This window comes from Bombus huntii, chromosome 14 (assembly GCF_024542735.1).
Source record: "Bombus huntii isolate Logan2020A chromosome 14, iyBomHunt1.1, whole genome shotgun sequence".
Classification (NCBI taxonomy): domain Eukaryota; kingdom Metazoa; phylum Arthropoda; class Insecta; order Hymenoptera; family Apidae; genus Bombus; species Bombus huntii.
The window spans coordinates 1,441,595-1,463,804 of NC_066251.1; the positions used below are offsets into that span (position 1 = coordinate 1,441,595).

Sequence of the window (22,210 nt, forward strand, 5' to 3'; positions counted from 1 at the left end):
TAGGAGGATGCCAATTGTACGACACTATCTTTCAGCGGCGCTATCTTCGCCAAAATAAACCTACGAACCAAGAGAATGGTAATCGGTGTTACGTGAAATAGGAATATTTGAACGTTGCTCGTGATAGCTACTAGACAACTCGAAAGACGACTTGGATCGGTGATTCGAACGGAAATACGGACGAACCTGTGACCATCTTCGCCGGACACGTATTCGCGTGAGTACACTTGTTCCAATAAATAGCCCCGTTTATGTAGTTGAAAGGCGCATCTATTCGATCGCCTCGAGTACATAGATGTACAGCTTTAAAATTTTTAATCGCCGCGGTATCGCGCAACACGCTCGTAATCTCGACGCGTAGGCGTCCAGGAGGAAATAGTGAAGTTTAAGCTTCTTCCTGGCGTCTACGAATCGCAGCTCGGAATCTTACATCTCGCAGATGATTTCGCACGAGTCTGTTCGAGATAGTTTTCCATCCTTGACCATCGTCAACTCGTTAAAATCAAATCGCAAAAGTATTATACGATCGACCGTATATTCGTTGGTCGGAATATTCGTCGGTGGCACGTAGAAGCGTTTGGCCCGTACATTGTACGCCAACAAAAGCGTGTACGCGCTTATATATAGAAATAGCAGTGACGGAACAACACCGGAAGCGAAGGAGTTCCGCCCAAGCCTGAAGGGTCAGTGCACTTTGAAAGGCGAGATCCAAGACCGCGCGTTTGCTTGCCGAAATCCTATCTGCTTGCTCCGCCAAACTAGTCAAAGTTCTTACGTTATTATCGCGAAACGGGGGAAAATCGATGTTGCGGTAGAAACGAAACGAAGCGACGAGTTGCTCGGAAGGGAATCGCGCTCGAAGAAACGTCTCCCTCGGCGATGCATCCTCGACGGAAGTAAGATAGGCGTTCCGGTGCGTGCGGGTTTTAAGGTCTTTACGGGCCGCGCCAAGCGTTTCTCTCGTTAACGCGTGCAAGCGTTTCCTCGCGAAACGCGTGACTTTATGAATGAAACCACTACCGAGCGGAGTTTCTACGCGATGCCGGTAGTATTCGCGTTTACTCGCTCGTTCTATGTAGGAAGGAAGTCGCGAGCGAGCTGGAATTGTCTCTTCCATCGACGTTGCGCACCGTACGCGCTCGGTCAATTACCCGGTCAATAGTTTCCCGGCAGGATGCTGCATTCAAGGAAGTGTAACTTCGTCCGCAGGTCATCTACAGGGTGCTTTGAATCGCGCCGATCTGCCAAATATATCGTTCGTCGTTTGATCAGGTAGATCGGTTTAACCTTAGCGGCGCCAGCTCGAGTATTCATTTCTCTAGCGTTGTATTTTCTAGCGAACGTATGACAAAAGAATTCGCGTAACAAATAACACGCGGAACATTTGACAAAAATTCGTACGATTTGCATACGTTCAGTCGAGTCCCAGATTTTTTCCTTCGTCTTTTCGCAAGAAGAATCTAGCTATTTCGCTGCGCAGCGACATATACAGACAATTTCGATAACGCAAGACTGACGGACAACGTATCGAATGTTAAAAACGCTTCCGTGCGAAGAGAATCGTGTTTGGATCTGTCGTGTTCCCTGCCGTAGATTCGAAGCTCTCCTCGGAATATTCGTCTCGATGCGGCGAGACGAGGCGACACAGCGCGAAACGAAACGAGACGAGACGAGACGAGACGAGACGATACGCGTTCCAAGTAAGCCGAAACAGTGTCGCAGTGGGCTACGACCGATCGAATTCTAGGCCGACGACAGGCGACGCTATTTCTAAACTCATTTCTATTTTCTATTTGCATGCGCCGGCATCGCCACGACAATTTTATACGTCTGCGATATTTCGAGGAGTCGGCGTTAGCCTGTCCCGTGTCTTCCGCCGAAACCACGTAAGCGTAGATCTATTTGCTGATCGAGAAGAAAGAAAGTTCATCGACAGGTCGAACAGAGAGCAGCCGATATAACCACAAAGCCGGGGCCCTTCGATTCTTGTTGCGATTTTACGGGCTCGTGGCCGATAATGCGAACGTAACGGACGGTCTGGCTCGCGTTTCCGCCGGAGTGTAATCGTATTCGATCGAGCAATTAGTAGCATGGAGCGGCCATTAAGCACTGCTATTCTCCACGTGAACGTCACGCGGCCACTTTACACGGCTGTGTTCGTAACCATTACAGTTGTAATCGCATTTACCTGGCGCTCGCGCGCGAGCCATCGTACGCGTATAAACGCGATAAGAATCGCGCGTCGTATCGCCCTTATGGAATTCTTCTTGCGCAATTACTCGTGAGACGCCAACTCGAACTCCTTCGAACCAACGTTATGTAAAAGAATACATTGATCTTTTCGTTTCGAAATTAACCAAGCGACTTCCTTTCTCCGTACGTGACGTTTCTCACTTCCGACGCTCCGATAAAGGTATCGAATAATTCGCTCGACTATAGCGAAATAATTTCGAAAGTTGTCCGAGCTAATAAAATAATCTCGCAAGCGCGTTTCTTACGACGCAACGCGTCCCTTCTGCGATCGAGGCGTAAACGAAAATTCGCTTCGACGTAGACGTTTCGCGAATTGACGTTGCGTTTCGTTGAACAGCGACGTCGTGTAGCTTTTTAACGGTACAAAAACTCGTAGCGTTCGACTCAAAGAGAGAACGACGAACGACGAGGAAAAGACGGAGCAATCGATCGGCTGTGCCGGAGCGGTAGAGAGAGATAAAGAGCGTAGATGCGGATCCGTCGAGCGGATTTTTATCGTGCACGCGTCACGCGTAATATTCGCTGGCTGGAACAAGGAAATAGAGGTAAAGTCTAAGACAAGGAACAAGAGAGTCAGCCATTTTATGAAACGGCAGAGCTGCCTCGTCTCGTTGCCATGAGAGCGCGCCACGTTCAGATCTTTTGGCGAAAAACTACGAGACGATTTTATAACCGAGACGTCAGCTTCGAGATTTCTCGTTGAAATTTCGCGTAATTTGCCGACATCGATCGACGAACAGACCAAAAACGAAATTAGGATGATCGTTCCCTCTGCTCTGCCTCAAATCGCAGCCAACTTGCGCGCTTTCGTCGATTCTACGCGTCTTTGCTTGCCATTCGCCGAGTATATTTTAGTTATTTTTCCATCGTGCCTCGTTATTCCGTGCTAGCTACCACGATAACACGATATCCCTTTTCCCGCGTTTCCGTTTGTTTTTGTTTCCGTTTTTGTAGTCATTTCCGCTTCCGGTTTCGTTTTCATTTGGCCGTCTGCGTCGTGGCTCGTTTCTTTTTTTCCACGAGGAGACAACGTGGCGAGCGTAGTCGTGGAAACGGGACGATCTTCGGCCTCGTGTTCGTTCTTCCGAGTAAGTTTTAGTCGCACGTTCGATCCACTTGCGCTCGATAACGTTTCATCTTTTCAATCCGTAATTTCCGTGTTTTCCGACCTCGTGGCTTCCCCTTCCCTTCTTTTCCCTTCCCTTCCCTTTCCTCTGCCGTCTTTACGCGCACGCTTCACTGTGTCGCGAAGGTGGCAGATGGACGAAAAGAGAAACCAATAGCAGGAGAAGGTCGAACAGAGAGGGAGATGACTCGTTGTAGGAAGAAGGAAGGAAAAGCGAGCGAACTGGGACCCGAGCGAGAAAGAACAGAAGGAACGAAGCGGGAGACGGGTGGGAGCGAGCGAGCATCGACAGGGGGAAGGGGAGAAAGAGAGAGATAGAACAGGGAATCCACGAGCGATCGACTGCCCTAGTCAGTCCTCGTCCGTCTGCCGGTCGGTCGTTTACGTTTATGTTTGACAGCTTGTGAATTCGCGTCACTCGAGCTTCGACCAGCCAGTGCTTCGTCTGTGTGTGTGTGGATGTGTATGTGTGCCGTCTCATCTACCTTGCACGCTCGATTAAAAAAATGAATTCCTTCTCGACCGACTTGCCGATATTAATCGAGACTTTTCTCTTTTTCCTGGATCGTTCGATATTTCGAATCGATGCCTCGCATCCACATTTTCCGATGATTTTAAAAGACACTTTTATCCGTTCACGCTGGTTACCGGACTTCGACGATTCTTCGACTTTCAAAGGAGAAGAAGGTACGTGCAGTAATGAGAACAGTTACTTTTCCTTTTTTCTTTCCTCTTTTTTTCTTTTTCTTTTTTTTTTTTTTTTTTTTTTAAGGATCGAGTCGTTAAAAATTAACGAATGAGAGAAAGTTGGACAAAATGAAGGCGATCAAAGGCGTACACGCTGTCGTCGCAACGTTTCATACAGTTCACGCCGCATAAATAGAACGATGCGAAATAGAACGCCGTTGCCGATGCCGCGTCGATATCGCTGGAATGTACTTGCATATTTCCTCCGATTTCGTACGTGCGATTCGTGCGCAAATCGCGACAAACGCCTTGCATGTACGTCGCGACGCGTGTCTCGTCGCATCCCCCGGCCACGTGTCGAACGACACGTTTCATCCCCGTTTTCCTTCAGCAGCGGATTCACCGATACCCTCGTTAGCTGATCGTACCTTGTCGCTTGCCTTTTTCGTTCCCCGTCAAATTGATAAACTGCAAACGGCGAGCTTTCCAACAGAAAGACGATATATATCGTTGTTCGGGCGAGGAATCCTCGATCAAGTCGTAATACTCGGTCGGCGATTCGCTCGACCGAGAAGAATTAACAGCTCGGCACTCGAGTCCGTAAAGAAAGAGCGATGGAATCGAGAAGGTGAACGCACTCACGCGAAATTTACGCTGGCCGCGTATGTGCGCACGTGCGCAGCCGTGCACGCGTGTACGTAGGATCGTTTGATGTTGGCAAATGGCGCAAGTAAATCCGCGTATTATTAAATAGATAACGACCATAAATTTGGCCAAGTTACATAAAGACGCAAAAGTGCGCGTTAAGGTCCACCGTTCTATTTATGTACCGACACGGCCGACGTTCTAAGACCGCGGTTCTCAACCCCGTTCCTCCGCCTCTGATCGCACAACGAACGCCAATCGCCTCGAAATCGAATTCGCAGGATTGCACCGATAACGACGCTTCGACGCTCCATCTGTCTGTATTTAATAATAAGAGAGGGAGGAAAAGCATAGGTTTCGTATCGAAAAGCGCGGAAGTTTATTACCAGGAATATCGATTGGCTATGAATTTATAACGCGTAAAGAAAAAGTACCTGTAGTGGGTCAAATTCTTGAAAAATAGAACTGCTTTATGGTAGCAGTCCCGTTAAGTCCCGTCTTCTTTTACTCTAGCGATCGTTCACCCATTAATGAATCCAATTATTGCTCCGACTTTCAACAGAATTCCTTGCATTTCCGTGTGTATTAAAAGCAACGAGGGATCGTGATAAAAAGAGAGCCACTGGAAAGGAAGTCATCGAGAACGTTGTCCCTGTTTATCGTTGCCCGTATGTCTATTTGCCTTTTATCAATTCTAGAAGCGATAATTACTTTTCTAAATTGCGAGACCGCGGGGCCACGAACGTGGACACGTTCGTACATCTGTTTTACCCGCAAAGACGAGTACGATCGGTTTTTTTCCATCCTATTCGAGCAACAAAAACGGTCCCGATACCGCTAATGGCCCGAAATAATTCGGGGACGATAATGGATCGCGGGCCCCAACCAACAATCTCGCAGTAGAATGATCCGTTTGCGGTCAGACGCGTGCTCGGTCACGAAGCAGCGGCTACGTGCAAGTACCATCCTGCCGTGAAAGGATCGGACGAACTTCTACGAGCTGCCCTGTACAAGTTTTTCTGCGGCGCCTCGTCGCATCATTGGCACGCTTCCAAACAAGCCAGCTCCGAGCTTCGTCTATTTTCGTTGATTCCGATCTTTACAGGAAGACAGTGACCGCATTCGCTACTGCCGCTTCTTCCGCCATTCGCGATAGACGCTCGAGCTGTTCTCTCGCCCGTTCTTTCCTTCCCTCGCGAGCTTTTACACGCACGAGAACTCTCACCGAGTTCCTATCACGCCCCTCTTTCTCCGTGCGCAAATTGGACGATTCGTTTCTACTACCGTACCAGGCTTCCAAAAATCTTTAAACATTCTTTGATTAAATCCTTTTAGGCGAAACGTTTAAAGCTTTTCAGAAAGAATAAAAATTTTACGCAAGCTCTGTTGCTTCTGTTAGGCCACTCGTTGATGAATAGCCGTTTTTCACTAGCCGATGAAAATAGAAAATTACCGTTTAATAATCGACCGGCGATCAATCGTCCCTTGTGATCTTTTCTCTTTTTCTACCAGATCGTCCATTTCGATTTTACAGAATTCCCATAGAACAACTTGGATCGTTCCAACTCTTTTTGGATAATCTAATACGGTTTCGGCTCTAAATAGAAACCTAAATCCTCGATCGCACGCGTCACTCGAGATGTCTTAGAATTTTCGACCGTCGACGAATTTCGTCCGATCGCTCCACGTCTCCGTCTGCTTTCATTCGATCGCACCGTCGTCGAACGCACCAACGCTTCTCGCTCTGTGCCTAACGCATCGCATGCAACAGGTATCTGGCCTGACGTCACGATTTCAGCACGACGAAAGAACAAACGACGCGAGAAGTCGCGAGATACAGTGGAGAGAAAAAGAGAGGTACAAGGAGGCCGAAGCGGGGGTGGGAGCAACGATGACTGGATGGTGGTGGTGGAAGTTCGTGCCGGTCGCCGGCGGTGACGACGGTGACGGCGGTAACAGCGTTAACGGCGGCGGAAGGGCCGCGGAATCGTGCATACATACTTACACACACAGGCCGGTCGCGCATGACTTTGGTCGTACGCGTTTCTCGTTCTGTCTCTTTCACCCTTCCCGTTCTATCTGCTCGGTGCGCTTTTGTTCTTTCATTCTGGTCGCGGCGTCTCTGTTGCTCGCGGTGCATTGTCACTCGAGAGAAACAAAATCGGCCGAGCGGAGTTGTGTCACCGCGACACCCTGTTACGCGAGTATTATTCAAGACGCGTGTGCGTGTTCGCACGAGCATACACGCCTTTGAAACGTCGAAAGAGCGTAAATACGCGGAAACGAGGAAGCTCGTCGATCAACGGTAGTTGGGTCGACGTGTCGCGACACCCGTGTTTCTTTTTAACCGAATGCGACGAAGAAATTAATCGCAGATCTTCGTGTTCGCCCCGTTGAAAAACGCAGTGGCGAACGATTCGACGTGCTTCGAACTGCACGCAAAAATTCGTACGATAACGCAAAATCGCGAGTTGTATGTCGCGTCTGAAGGGAGAATTTGATGTCGCCGCACCGAACCGGTGGAAAAGAAAAATCCGGGCATAGTCGTGTCGCGAGAGACGGAGGCGATCGTCTTCCGCGTTTTTCAACGGGTATCTGCTTTTTCTTCTCGGCACGTAGGACGGCCGACGAGGGGAACAGTAGCTGCAGTAGGTGTAACGGGGTGCCGGTAGAGACGGCCGCTGCCACTATGGGAATTCTAATTAGAGATAATGACGTCATTAAGGTCTGAGCCACGACGAGACGAGACGGTCTGCTGCGCTTGCTGTACATATGTACTCTGTGCCGAGTATACGTATGTATCGGTGCCGCCACGTATATGCAAAACGAGCTTTGTTCGCTTCTGCGTGTTCTATCATGGCAACGTACGCTCCTCCCGTGCGAATGCACTTGTAACCCTGGACGAGAAAAGGAACGTTCGCTATCGGCCGACGAAAAAGACGGTTTTCGCGCGAGTGGGAATACACGAGCCGGATGGGCCGCGGGGAGCGTCACTTTATCGAACGAACGGCGTCGCGATATCGAGTCGGTGGCAGTAACGTTAGCGTTATTGAAATGCACCGACGTATCGTCTTCCTTCATTCCGACCAAGCGTTATCGCGTAATCGTAAATTCGACTTTATCCGCTCGAGCTGCCTGCGCACCGTTTATTCCGCAACTGAATGAATAAGAATGTAAATGAGAAATATTAAGAACGATAGCGCACCATGATTTACACTTATTTGTTTCTTTTATTTCTTTTTTTTTTTTCTCCGTTTCTTCCCGCTCACCGTTAAGTAACCGAGTAGTTTCGGTTCAGAGTCCAGCGCGATAGCGTTTCACCAGCGAACGAGAGATCCAGCCGCATGACCAATCTTTGGAACTGTGTCTCGGATTACGTCGTACCCTAACCTCTTGCGACGTCAACCATTTCGAGAAAATCCAGCTTCTCATTGATTAATCTATCTACGATCGACGATTACGTCAAGGATGTACTTATTCAGATTCTCGGCTTTCTCGATCGAACTAGTTGCAAAATGGATTCCAGCCACATAGGTTATCGCGAAAGCAGCGCACCGACGTCGCCGTTATCTCGATGTCGCCGTGTCTATCGAGTGAAACTCTCGCTACTGTTGGTGGCTCTGTGTCGTTGTTTCTCTGCTAACGCGATTATCACGCGACAACTATGTGCTATGTATATATAACATATATTGCGCGTTTCGCGTCAGAAAATTCACAAAACCGTCATCATCCTCGGTTCGTTTCTCCGCGCAAAAAGGGAAAGCCAGTATTCGATTACGCTTAACGTCGTTATGTTCGACATTGCCGCGTCTAACACCGTTTGAGGCTTCCGGTCCGAAAGCCACGTCGCGACACGTTGTGACACGACTCTCGTGCAAAAACCACAAACGGTGTTAGACGCGACGGTGTTAAGTATAATGCTGTAACGCGATACAACGTTAAACGTGGCAATTCAGGCCGTGAAAACAGCTTCAAGACCCCGGTGTTCAATCGCTCGGACGGAAGTCGTAGATTTCTCGAGCTGCGTGAAACCGCGTTACTCGTACGGGACTTGGGAGGCGAGCCACCGCACCGGTAAGCAGGACCTTATATGGCGTAGATATTCTCGTTGCTCCTTTTCCCGTAGCATTCCTTAAGCTCATCGTGAACGGCAAGTCGTCTCGTCCCTCGACACGCGCGTCTCTCTCGCGTTCGAAGCTCGCAAACTCTATAAGGCGTTTAAAAGTCCGTTTGGCTGTGCCGTGAACCTCGCTGTCGTACCGAGCCTTTCGTTTGAGAACCCCTGACATGCCTAAACGCTGCTACTTTACTACTCCGCTACTCCCTGTATCGCCAGCGCCATCAACAGCACCGTCCTCGCGATTGGCTCTTTAAACTTTAAAAGCCAACGCGCTGGCCGCGAAACTATCGACGACCGGACAGGGCCGTCGCAGATCTAGAGGATCCCCACCACGCGGATCTACGACGATGAGGCCCCTTTCAAATTTTCTCCCTTCCAAGAGTTCTTCTCGTCACGCGTTCCGCGGATCTCACCTCCGTCTCCTTTCTCGTCGCGTATTCGCGAAATCGTCGCTCCGACCATCCTCCGTGTTTTTTTTTTCCTCTCTTTTTCTACTGGAGAGAGCGAATCGTCGAATGGACTGGTGAAAAGTGCTTGTTGCCCTCTTTCGCGAGGAATCGACGCCTCGGTAGCACGCGGTTATGCAAAACAATTATCGTGGAATGCGGTCAGCTGTTCCGAGACGCGCGTTGACGTCATGCGATTAACGCGTGCGCGAATTCTTGCGGGCTCCTACGCACGTGCGTTGCGATTACGTGACTCCACGAAACTGCACACCCTTCTCTCCCATCCAATGAACCTTTTCTTTTTTCTTTCGTTCTCTCCTTCATTTTCTCGCTGTTCGTCTTTTCGTCTCGTCCCGTTTCGTCTGATCTCATCTCGCCTACCCTATCGCTGAAACACTACCGGCCAGCTAATTAGAGAAACGCGAGGCGTTTCTCGCATCGCTTCGGTTTTTCGCTTGCGTAACGCGTCCCGAGACACGCCTCGTCCTTGAGAGTTTTACACGTGCCGGAATTACACCGGCTGTGAACTCGTTCGGTGTAAACAGACTACTAGCGTTCGTTTATCGCGCCAACCTCGTCGGCACCGATCTTTTTCGGCTACTATCCACGTCGATACGACGCCACGATAAAACCAACACTGGATCTTTCGCGAAAGTTTAGCGCTACCGTTTCATCGTTTCTCAAGGTACGTGCCTTCCGAGTATTTGATATTCTCCGTGCTTCGACCTTCCGAGTAATATATTATACAGTCTGTCGTCAAATAATGATTGAATATTTCAACTTGGAACGAAGAAAAATGGCCGCTAAAAGCTAATAAGCGTTCGGTTTCCACGGTTGTTTCGAAATGGTAGACAGATAGAGGACATTTCCATTGTACGTGTAAAAAGCTTCTGCCATCCATCGTACACGGAATTTTCTCTCTACGAAATTTTATCTTCGATCGATATGGTCCTGCTAAAGTCGTATGAAAGAAATCGCATCGAACGCGTACGATCGTGGGAACGCGTTGGCCAAAAGAATTGAATTTCTTTCGCTGGTTCGCGGCGATTCTTTGAAGCGGAACAACGAAGAGAGGGGAAGGCAGAGAAAAGGAACGACCACGTCGGAGGTGTAAGAGACAACGAATAGCAAGTAGGTCGTCGGTCGTTCGCCGATCGTCGTCGATAGCGGTAGGTAGCACCAATCGGCGTTGGGTCTTTAAAAAATTAGCAAGCTTCGGGTCGCGCGTGGGTTCGTTCAACTTTGGCTGTCCGTGCCGCTCTCGCGCACTCACGCGGCGAGAATATTTCTCCCTCTTCGTCGCCTTCCATCCCTCTCCCTTTCTTCTAGCTCCTCTGCTTCCGTCTCCTTCCATTCGCACGTATATAGAATGTTCCGCCCAAGTGACTCACTAGTCCTCGCTGGTCCCTTCCTTTTTTCTTTTACGATTCTTCCCGCTGCTCGTTATCCACCAGATATCGAAGATTCTCATCTAAGAATCTACGACTCGCAGCAACTGCGAAACACGCGACACCGAGTGTCGAGTCACGCGATTTTCCCGACTCGTGACCGACGCGTAAACTAAATTTTAGTCGGGATAAAGCAGCGATTATCGTTAACAGCGACGACGAGATGCGTGCGAATGAAGAATTCGTTCGTTCCGTGGATGATGTTACATCGAGGTGGCAGTCACGATGAACATACTCCAGAAAGTTGGATCTAGTTCGGAGTATCGTTACCGTTCGAATTCTTATTGCTAGATTGCGCATATCGATGACGAATTCGTAGTTTTATGAAAATAATTTAAAGAGTAGAACCTATCATAGACGGAGATTCGTTTCACCTATTAAATATCGTAACGGGAACTGTATTTTCCATATCGTACGCGTTTTTCCGTGTTTTGCGCATTCTATGCATCCCTGTACCTTTGAATTTTCCATAAATGCGCACAAATCCGCAGTCTTTTATACTCTTATTGTTTGGTTATTAGAAATCTAGGAGACAATGGCACTTTGAGTCGAATAAAACGACACCGAAGTGTTATTTCCTTTCAAATTCTCCTCGCGATGGACAAAATTTGCCGTAACGAGAACTATGGATCCAGATGCAATCGATATCGACGGATTATAGATTCACCGAACTCGATGATATCGGGATCAGCCGAACGCAAGGACGCTCGATAGGTCTGTACGCGAGCAAGCGTGCTTGTTCTCTCGTAATCGGCTCACGGATCGGCCAATCAACCAAGTTCTATCGGTTGGTCCGGCCACTGAGCGTCGGCTACGTATCTACTTAGACGTGACATAGCTGTGTGCGACTCGAAGCGCAGCGTGGGAACTTCTTCGAAGTGCAGAGGTTCTCAATTTCGGAATTTCAAGCCGAAAGCTCTTATCAGCTGAGTGGAAAAGTTCTATCGATTTTGCATGGTGAAAATACAGTAAAGCCGAACTTCCATCTCCCGAATATCCCATTATCTGAACGTATTACAATTTTTATCTACAAAGTGACATACTTTGCTCATACGTCGATAGCAATGTTAGGAATAAATTATTTAAAAAAGCAACGTCATCGATAGATCGTATGAAACCGAGAAAACTTTCGCGCATCATCTCGCGTCTCTAGCGTTCTTCGATGGTTTTCTTAGAAAATGAATGAAGCGTCGGTACGTGACAACGACGATAATGATTAAGGAAATATTCGCGCACATGGAAGCTGCCAAAGACGGAGAAACAGTAGTCGACGTATATACCTACATACTTACACGCGTCTTCGGTTCGCGCTTTATTTAGCAAGTTCTTGCTGCGTTTTACGACCGCCTTAGCTATGTGTTTTACAACCCGCTCGCTTTACAATGCGCCATCGCTAGAGGTTTTTACAAGCATCATTTATCTAAACGCTAGTATCGGATGTGTGGGTAGTTTACATATGGGTCGTTTCATAATGCACGTTCGTATCTGCTGGATTGGGAAGAGACACAATACGCGGTCGAATATATGTATTATTTTCGTTCTTTCCTACGTATCTTCATATACGTATTTTCTTATAACAATACCGTATGAATACTCGAAACTGAATAAAGAACGACAAAGAATACGGTAAAATATCGTTTTTCTCGGGTGGTAGATACGACACTTTAAGAAAAGGGGACAGAATAGTTTAACAAATTTCCAATTCATTAATAATGTTTAAGTAGCACAGCTTCAAAAACTTTTAGGTAAATCGTCGAATTTTACAGATTTTAGATTTTTCTCCGTTTAGAATTCGTGGTACCTATTTTGTAAGGTGGTGGGTCGCGAATGTATTACTATTGTTATTTATTAATCCGTTAATCGAGTCTCTTATAAAACTCGATTCGAGATAATATGCAGTATATTTTAGGAGAGCGGAATACCGCTGCCTTATATAAACGGCACAGGAATCTAATTCGATAATTTCGGTATTCGCGGTAATCTCGTCGATGATGGAAATATTTCGAGAAGACCGAAAGGACGAGAACAGGGTACGCGCGATCAGAGGATGCTCACGTATGAATCAGTCCATTTATTTAAGCCGTTGCAGCACACGCGTACATCTATGGCGGTGTGCGTGTCCCTTGCGCACCACGTCTTGTGCATAGATCGTCGTTCCCTCTTTCTCCCGTCATTCAGATACTCGCCATGAATGAACCGCAAACTCTTCGTTCGCCTCGTAGTAAATACTTTTTCCCACACGTTTCCCGCAACAATTCAGTTCACCGTTCAAGGTTCGAGGGTAAACTCACCTATCAACTAATCGTTGCTTCTTTATCTTTTTACACGATCCGTTAAATTTTCCATTGGGATAAGAGGAAAGAAGGATAGTTACAACGCCAATGGCCAAGTAACTGTTCAGAGAACTTCGCTTATACCACGAATTTCGACTCACGATGTGTACTTTTTCCTAGGCAAGGTTTGGCGAACACGATTTAAGAAAGGTTAACGAACCCCAGTTTCCTCGATAGCCACGATAGTAACATTCGTGGGTAAATGTTTTACGAGTGCTGGCTGAAACGTTAACAAGCCGCTTAGTCCTCCTGTTTATTACCAGCGGAGGATAGCGGCTCCGTTATTTGAGCGTGTGAAAATCAGCCGACGTGATATTCGTTATTGATTCCACGATATCCCGCGATTATTATCCGCGCGTAATTAAACGCGCGTAAATAATTGGGCGATCGAGACCCTCGTCGATTCGTACAGTCATTCGAGCGAGTCGAAGCAACAAAGAGTTCGGATGATCGGAAGAAGGGACAGGGGAAGAAAAAAATGTCGAATTCATTGGCCAGTTGGTTAATCCAGAAGTTTATCTTTCGCTCGTTCTATAACTGGGTCAACGCACTCGAATCTTCCGTGCGAATCTTCTACGCTCGTACATATACATTTCGATTTCTCTCCTTGACGTCACTGCTACTCTATTGCTGCGTTGTTCCAAGCATTAGCGCGGAGACCGCTCGCGAATCGAAGCTAATCGCATATACAGTACTTGGAAGTAGAAGTCTTTCGACTATCTACGATAATAATTTCATAATGGTAAGCAATAATTAGGCCGTGAACGTTGATGTATTTATGAGAAATTTAGATGCAAATATTTCTAATATAATGTAAAAAAAAAAAAATACATAAATGTATAAAATATTCAAGGCAACGTACTCGCGATAATACGTGGTAGGTGAAACAAACCATTATTTAGACTCCATTTCTTGGCTTATATTCGGAAAAATTTGAATTTGCTCAAACGTTTCCCGTCTATCGGCAAAACGTTAAAATATTAAGATCTTAAAATATTGAAACAAGGGTAAAATTACTACGTAAGAGTTCAAAGCCTACGGCAAACTGAAAATAACATCAGGTATTTGCATATTTATTTATAACGACAAAACGTATGCGTATTATTACTTTCGCCGCAGTCCATACATCGCTTCAAGTTTCACAACGATAACGAAAGTTCGACCGCGATTAGGCGCGTTCGCTTGCAAAATTGATAGACGAAATTAAACAACGAAGGCACGTTATTTTTTGTATTAAAGTCGACGGTCTCGATATCAGGCAGACGGCGAATAAGCAATAAATCGTTTGCGTCATAGCGCCACCTGCGCCAAGCTCGAATGCTTAGTTGCGTAAATACCTGTAACGTACGTGTACATATATGTGCATTCGCAGGAAATCGTCGTGAGCTCGCGTGTCCACATCCACGCATCGTCATGAAAGGAAACGACGAAAAGCAGCACGCGCAACAGGTCTTTTCAGATTCTACCGACACGAGTAAAATGAAAGGAATCCGTGCAAACTTTAACATACTCTTTTTACCCTTCTTCACCTTCTGTCCCGCACTCGTCTAAATTACTATTCGCTTAAACGCGTTACCGTGTCCTACACGTGACACGCGATTAGCGTCAAGCCGCTACACATCGTCGCGACTGAACGAGACCGTCCGAATCCACTTCGTATCGAAATACGCCATTATACCACGTGTTACAGCTGCTTAAAATTTTTAGCAGCCTACCGATTATTTTTGCCACGTTCTCCAGATCAAATGTTTCCAACGAATCGTTGCTTCCTTTAAATTGTAATTTTCTATCCCTTGGCTTATTTTTCAAAAATTCACTGATACAAACATCCTATTTAAAGTCTCATTCGCTGAATTTCGAATTTGCAGCCCAATACGCATAGGTACCATTCCTCTAGTTACATTTGTTAAAATACAAATTTGCATAAACGTCGAATTTAGTTATTACGAAGGAAAAACATGACAATTACGTATGTAATTTAGTTTATCTCGTTGTCGAAGATTATCGCATGGACGATTTGCTATTAGCGTAGTTCAGTTTCGTAATCTTTACTGCTCGTATCGATATCCGATTCCGTTGAACGGCCCCTTTCCCCTTCGCGCTAGGCTTCCCCTTTCCCTCGTCCGTGGCTCTGAATGCGCGGCGTCAGAATTCTTATCGAGTGGCAGAGAGCACGTTTACGTCAGAGGTGACCACACCGGAATAAGTTTTGTCCGGAGAGGGCACACGAAGATACGGTTGCACGGAAAACGATCGTTATTCCGCCAACGTTCCGCTTCTACTTCTCTCGTTATCATTCGGAGCGGTGTGCGTGCAACCGCGACTCTTTAAGTCTATTCACTGGCCTCGTGTTCCTCTTCGCGAGCGTCGATCGAGGAAAACCCTCGTTCGACCGTTCCGGAATACCGGACGTTGCGAAACTCGAGAAACCTCGATTCTGATACTCCTCGTCACGTTTAAAACAATGTCAAGATGGAAACGTTCACTCGGTTTATATTTGACATTTTTGTGATTCTAATAAAGTGGAACTTTTGTACCAAGCTACGGCGGAAGTTGCGATAAACGCAGTTCTCTATCGACCGACGAGATTCGGTTAGCGAAAATTCGAATTGTTCTATCGGTATCGGATACGTGTCCGCCCACTCGTCGTTACCACACAACGCGCACGATTCCTCCCAGCTCGACTGATTTTCCTGTAGGCCAAGATAGAATCCGTTACAGTATACCTTATGCGTGCATTGGCACATACATTTGGACACTTTCAAATTACTACGAACCTAGAGGTTCGCGAGGGTATTTCAACGCTTACCGTAGAAATGTTTCACGGGTGTGTGTTATATAGAACACTGAAATTTCTCTAGCACCGTAACGCGATACGACTGTCGTTATTAGGCAATCGACAACTGAGAAACGTTCTTTTATCAGAACGTTGAAAATATGATAACAACATCAGGTTTCTGATCGAGTTACATCATACAGATGTTCGTATATACTCGCGTAGCAGGGTACACGTGGAAATATATTTCGCAAATTTCTTGACGAATCATTTGATATCGGATGCGTTCTTTGTCGTTTCTCCCTTCGCTCTGATACATGCTTCTACATAGCGCAGAAAGAGAGAGAGAGAGAGAGAGAGAGAGAGAAAGAGCGCAATGATCCAGTAATGAATGGATTAAACAGCCTGACGTCACAGGATGGATTATATAAACGGTGGTGCGCGTGACATCGAACGTAGGAAGGAAGTTGGCTTCCTTTCGTACCTAGAAGGTATTCGTCCGTATGCACGTTCGTGCAATACATGCATACGCATAAGCGCGTACGCAAACGATTTCGTTGTCGAGGGGTCGTTCATTTAAAAGCGGACGAGCTTGGTTAGAATGCCGATGACGACAGTGCCGCCCCTTTCGAAACTTCCCTTCGGTGAAACTCTCTCCTTTCCGATAGACGACGATCGATTTTGACCTGCTTTTTTTCACCTTCGATTGGCCGTACACCTACATCTACGGAGATTGTTTTCCTTTCTGTTGCAGATCTCGGATAGAAAGTCGTAAGAAATGTTTGGCTGAGAATGTCTGTTAGCTGTTTAAAGCCACGTTCCACGCAGTTGATAGAGAGTCGCGCGAGTATACGCGTGCCAGAAGCAAGGTATGCCTTCTAGGAACCCATCCTGCGATCCGTCGCGTCTAACTGTCGACTCTGGCCGGTATATTTTTGAATCCGCTCCGCCAAGGATTTAGTCGAATAGCGGCGCGCCGTACAGTAGAAACGATGTTTCGTAGTCAGACCGAGTGGACGACCCAGTTTTCGCGAAGCTCGTAATACGCGGAAAGATCTAGGCACGTGTTTATGGATCGAGACAGACGCGGCTCGTTTCTCTCCGAGGTCCACCGTGGTGGTTATTAACGCGTGTAGTCTGGGAGCCGTCTGCAGGTCGACGTCCGACGCGCAGAAATAGAAGCACCGCGACGCTCGTTACATTCCGTCACCTACAATCGCTGACCATCCTCGAAAGCCGCTGGCCAATTCGTCGCTGCCGATTCCACCAGTCTCGTGCACGCGTGCTGCATTTAAAACGGTCACGCGTGCTGTTTTAGCTCGACAAGACTACCGGCCACCGATCATCCGCGGCTCCTTCCGGTAGGCGCCGTTATATCGGGTCGTCTGGAACGCTCTTCCGCTCTCGTCCATCCGTTCGTCTATTCCGACCTTTCTCGCCACACAGATTTCTTTTTCTTTCTTTTCTTCTTTCTTTCTTCCTCTCTTCTTTCTCTCGTAAATGATCCGGGTATCTGTGAAGATTTCACAGTAACGGTTTTTCACTTTCGTCCGGTGAAACGACGATTACCTCGGAGTTGGTTAACGGTCACCCTCCTAACACTGGAAGAAGGGCAGGTGTGTAGTCCGGTTTACGAGGGAAAAGGGCAGCTGCTCGTCTTAGACGCGCTCTCTCGGAGCAAGGGAAAGGAAGACGAAGAACGCGAAAGGAAGGGATGGGACGCGGTTCGCTGCTAAGGTAAACGATATAATAGGGACGTAACAGTGGGTCCTTTTTAGAGGCAGATGTCCTGTTCGAGACACGTGCCCATCCCGAGCTCCCTTTTTCGGGCCCGCGGCCCCCAACTGCCTTCCTTCTTCATCGCGATTAGACCGAACGCGAGTGGGAATGCGAGCGGAAAAGCCTGAGAAGCGCTCTCTCGGTGTTCGCTCTTTTCGCTCCTCTCCTCTGCCGCGTCCGCTTCCGTCTTTTCTTTCGTTCTTCCGTCTCTCTTTCCCCCTCCCTTCTTTTTTCTTTTCTTCCACTCGCTCCTCTTTCTTCACCTGGACAGGAACACCAGCTGCTGCTCTCGTTACGACGAATTATACCGTTGCGTAGACAACCGCGTCGGCTATAATCACGACGACGAGCATGACTACAACGATTCAAACCAGCATCCATTGTGTCCCTCCGAGACTCATCCAGCGAGATCACAACGACGTTTCCAACATCCAGAAACCAGACCCTCTCTCCCGAAGCTACGAATCGAAAGGGAAGAAGATGAAGCGTTTAGAAGTTAGTTTCGCAGGGTCAAAACGGTTTTTACTGGTGTACAATCGCGAGAAGTTTGAAACGTTGTTGACCAAAGAGGAGCGAAAATTTGCGTAGCCGGTTTCTCTCGTCGCAGGCTGCCAGTTCGATGGATCGAAGATAGAAGACGTAGGGAGGCAAACTCTTTCAAACGGTCGAGCCCACGGTTGAAAGGTGCATTGAAGATTTCGTGGAAGCCGCGGTTCGTCTCTCTATTCGCGAGCCGCATTCAAGTTCGCCGCGTTCGTTGCCTGAGAGCCTCTGCACGGCGTGCGACTTTTTGAGTCGCTTTGGTCCCACGCTGAGACTATGGCCGTTCTACGTATACGCGTGCACGTTTCTATGCACATGGACGTATACGCGTATAGATATAGAAAAGCGTGGAACTCGCAAGGACTGCGTCGCACCTGCAATTGACCATCCGTTGGTCTGCTTTTCGTTCGCCAACACTTATCATCGAATTCGTTCTCGTTCCTTCACTTCTCTCTGATATTTATCTGAAGTTCATTTACATTCACCGTTCATTTTCAAACGTTCGATCATAGAGATTTTTGGTTAAAGAACGACACGACGTCTGCATCTTCTTGTACGAAATTTATCAATACAATATTAGCACAATACTTGTAAGTCTCGTTATTTATCATTGCCGATTGATTTCCAAACTTGTCACTGTCGCGCATGGGTATTTGACAATTGCGCAAGAATGTTGTGATCGCGCGTCTAGAATCGACAGCCTGGAAAATACCTCGAAAATACCTAAATGCCTGCTGTGACTGTTCCAATTCCTGCGCATTCGTCCTCGATCCAAATTCAATGGCCCGTACGAACTATCGAGAATTCCTGCTGGAAATTCGTGTTTGCAAGGAACAAGCTTCGTTGAACACGATCGACCACGAGAACTATTTCGCGAGAAAATATTTGCCTTTCAACAAGAACCGCAAAGAAACGCGCGCAAAAATCGGATGAACGCTATCCAGCTCGATCGCAATTGACTCGCAAAACCGCGAGATTCTAAATCACGCGCAGAATCCGTTGAAAACAGAGCAACGATCTTCTTTCTTTCCGATCGAACGCGAAAAACGATCCAGGACAGCGGATTGATTTGGGATTCAAGGTAACGGCGATAAATCGGACGCGAAAACGAAACGAGGAAACGTCGGGGGACGCGAATCGTGGCTGATCTATTATGAAGCGGTTCCTGTGTATCGTAACGCGCCGAGATTGACAATGACATAACGCACACGACGCCACTAGTCCTCCATTATTCATCGAAGAATCATCGATGCGAATTATCATATTATAATGGCGACGGACATCGGTATTCGTAACCTTGAAACGATGACCGCTCGTCTTGCCACCTTGAACGGCGGAAGCATCGGTATTTCTCGATATTCGATCGAGATCGAGATCCTTAACGTTCCTCGTCTATTCGCGTAGATTCTATAGACCGAGACAAAGTCCAGCAGAGCGAATAGTAACAAGAGAATAGCAAAGTCGAGCAACCGTGCTAACCGCGGCCAACCGAAGTTTCCTATCGTTTCTCCGCCGTGTTCGTTTGGTATTCCGTGCGTCGTTCGCACGATGATACCCGTGGCGTACTTCCACTACAGTCGAGGATATCGACGACGAATCCATCTTCGAGCGATCATACCGGAATGCCTTCTCGTAATTCGACACGCGGCTCGTGAACATAGAATCGAAGAGTAATACGAGCAAGTTAATAGCAGACTCGTTTAGAAGCCTTTTAAAGATTACCTTAGAATTTACGAATAATAATTCGTGTCATTTTCTCGCGATAAACGAACTTGTACGAGTAAGCCATTTACTTTCTTGAGAATTGAATATTAATCGTGTATTTAGGCGATGAAACGAGGAAATTAACAAGGAACAGAGTTGGTTAGCTGAGAATAGAAGAGTCGTTTAGGTTGATAAATCAACGAATCGCATGGTCAACAACGAATCCGGATGTATGTACTAGTAAGTCAGTGTAGTCGTTCGGCTGTCTCCCACGGCAGGGCCTCGCGTCGACCGCATTCCACTTGCAGACCCTTTCCACCGCCACCGCTGCTGGGTGATCGACCCTAATCGCCAAATTCGATCTCGAATTATCGTCGTCCCGCTTTCACGCGTCAGTTTCACGCTTTCCTTGTAAAAAAGAAAAACTCCGCCGTTTTCTATTCCCACATTCCGTCTATATATTTCTTGTTGCCGTCGATTTCGCAAATTCTGCCAAACACCCAACGAATTTTTCTAAAATTGACGCGACAATCAGCAACGAATATATTACGAGTTTCATACGAAACGTTAAAAAGTATCGTTAGCGCTGCAACGAGACTCGACTATCGCGATTGCACACAGTGGCCGTACATTATATTTACGCGTATATAGTGCGATATAGCATAATAGAAAAACTACGATACTTGGTCGACAAAGGATCGCGATCCGAAATGATTGTAACATGAGAATTAATAACTAGTTTGTGAGTAGATGCAAAAGACCGCATCGAGGCAGATGACAGTGACAATAGCGGCGGTGATATCATTATTAGTAGTAGCGGTATAGAATGGTAGAAGTGGTACGAGCTGCAGAGTAGTAGTAGGTGGTGAAGCCGGTAGGTGGAACACGACGGTGATTCGGTGAGCAGCGGGTCTGCTCCCTAGTAGAGGCATCGAGAAGAGAGGAGAAAAGAGAAGAAAGAAGAGAAGAGGAGGAAGAAGAAAAGAACGAAAAGGTGAAGGAGGCTGATCAGGAGGTGAGGAGGCAAGAGTAAAGTCGCCGACTGGACTCGTACCTGCATTCCATTCCCACTGGCCGCGTAGGTCCTTGTATAGGTGGTCGTTCTCTTTCTCCTTCTACTCTTCCTCCTACTTCTTCACCAGAGGAGTCCTCGTCAGTCGTTCGTTCTTCATTTTCATTTTCCTTTTCATCTTCGTCCTCGTCTTTCTCTCCGTTTTCGTCCCTGTTCGCGTTAGTTTCTTTGCCCGCTCTTTCATTCGTCGCTCTGTCGCTCCGTCTGCCTCGTCTTTACGCACATCTCGCCTATCTGTTCGATAAAAATTGCATCCACCGTTACCTACCTGCCGCTATCTATCGCTTCTTCTCACTTTCTTATTCACAGCCCGATCGATACCGATTTTGTTATTTGAGAATTTCAGAGCGATCGCCTATAGACAAATCGTAGCCCAGTTGAATCGTCACCCATTAGGACTGCATTTATTCGAACGAAATCGATTTTCGATTAACTTTTGCCGGTTCGATTCACTTATCCGAACGCGAACTTTTATTATACGGACAAAGCATAGTGGACAGTGGGAGAAATTGGCGAGTTTCTATTATATGGACTTCGATTGTACATGTTTGTACCTCTACGAGTTCCGATAAGTGCAGGACTACTGTATTCGAAGAGTTACGCTTGCGTCCTACATTTTCGTAAATGCCTACTTCGTTGACTCGCTGCTTCCCTTAGTCTCCTACCTCTTCGATTCAACTTCGTCTTCTCGACTTTATCGTTTCATCCTCTTTCTTCGCTGCTCTTCCTTCTCTTCCCTCTTTTTCGCTCTTCCTCCCTCGTTTTCTCTCCAGTTGCCAACCGGATCAGAGTCCCGAGAGCACTCGAGAAAGATCTCCGGTCTAAACGTAGTCCACGGCTTTTCAACCAACTTCGCAAAAGGAGGTCGGTGCCGGGAGATGTAAAGCGTAAACGATCAAAGGTAGAACATCGCGTCGTCCATCTTCGTCTCGGCAACGGTTTCATTTCGATGGTCTCTGCCGTTGCTACTCCTCGTTCCTCAACCCGTTAACACGTTTCCCTCGCATCTGCGTCCATGGACAAATATAAACTCGTCGAGTTATTCCAGAGCTGCAATCCTCTTAATTAGAACAATTAGACGATCCGAGAATAGAAGGATGACGCGATCCACGTACCCGAGTGTCGCGGAATCGCACGGCCCACGCGGTCCTCTATCTGCTACGACGTTGTCCATCTTTTCCACGATGCTTTCCCATCCATCCACGTTTCGTCTTTCATCGGCTGCAACGTCCGACGAGAAGCGAAGAGAAAGCATAAAGGGAAAGGAATCGTCGATGA

At 47.2% G+C, this 22,210-nt stretch overlaps 1 long non-coding RNA gene across 1 annotated transcript in view; it reads left to right on the top strand.

Annotated features, from left to right (window-relative positions):
* Positions 1-278: 278 nt before the first annotated feature.
* Positions 279-22,210, top strand: part of LOC126873583 (uncharacterized) — a 34,819-nt gene continuing 12,887 nt past the window's right edge. Inside the window, exons 1-2 of the long non-coding RNA XR_007692460.1 lie at positions 279-4,066; positions 16,589-16,703. This is a non-coding gene — a long non-coding RNA (uncharacterized LOC126873583). The remainder of the gene's footprint in view (positions 4,067-16,588; positions 16,704-22,210) is intronic.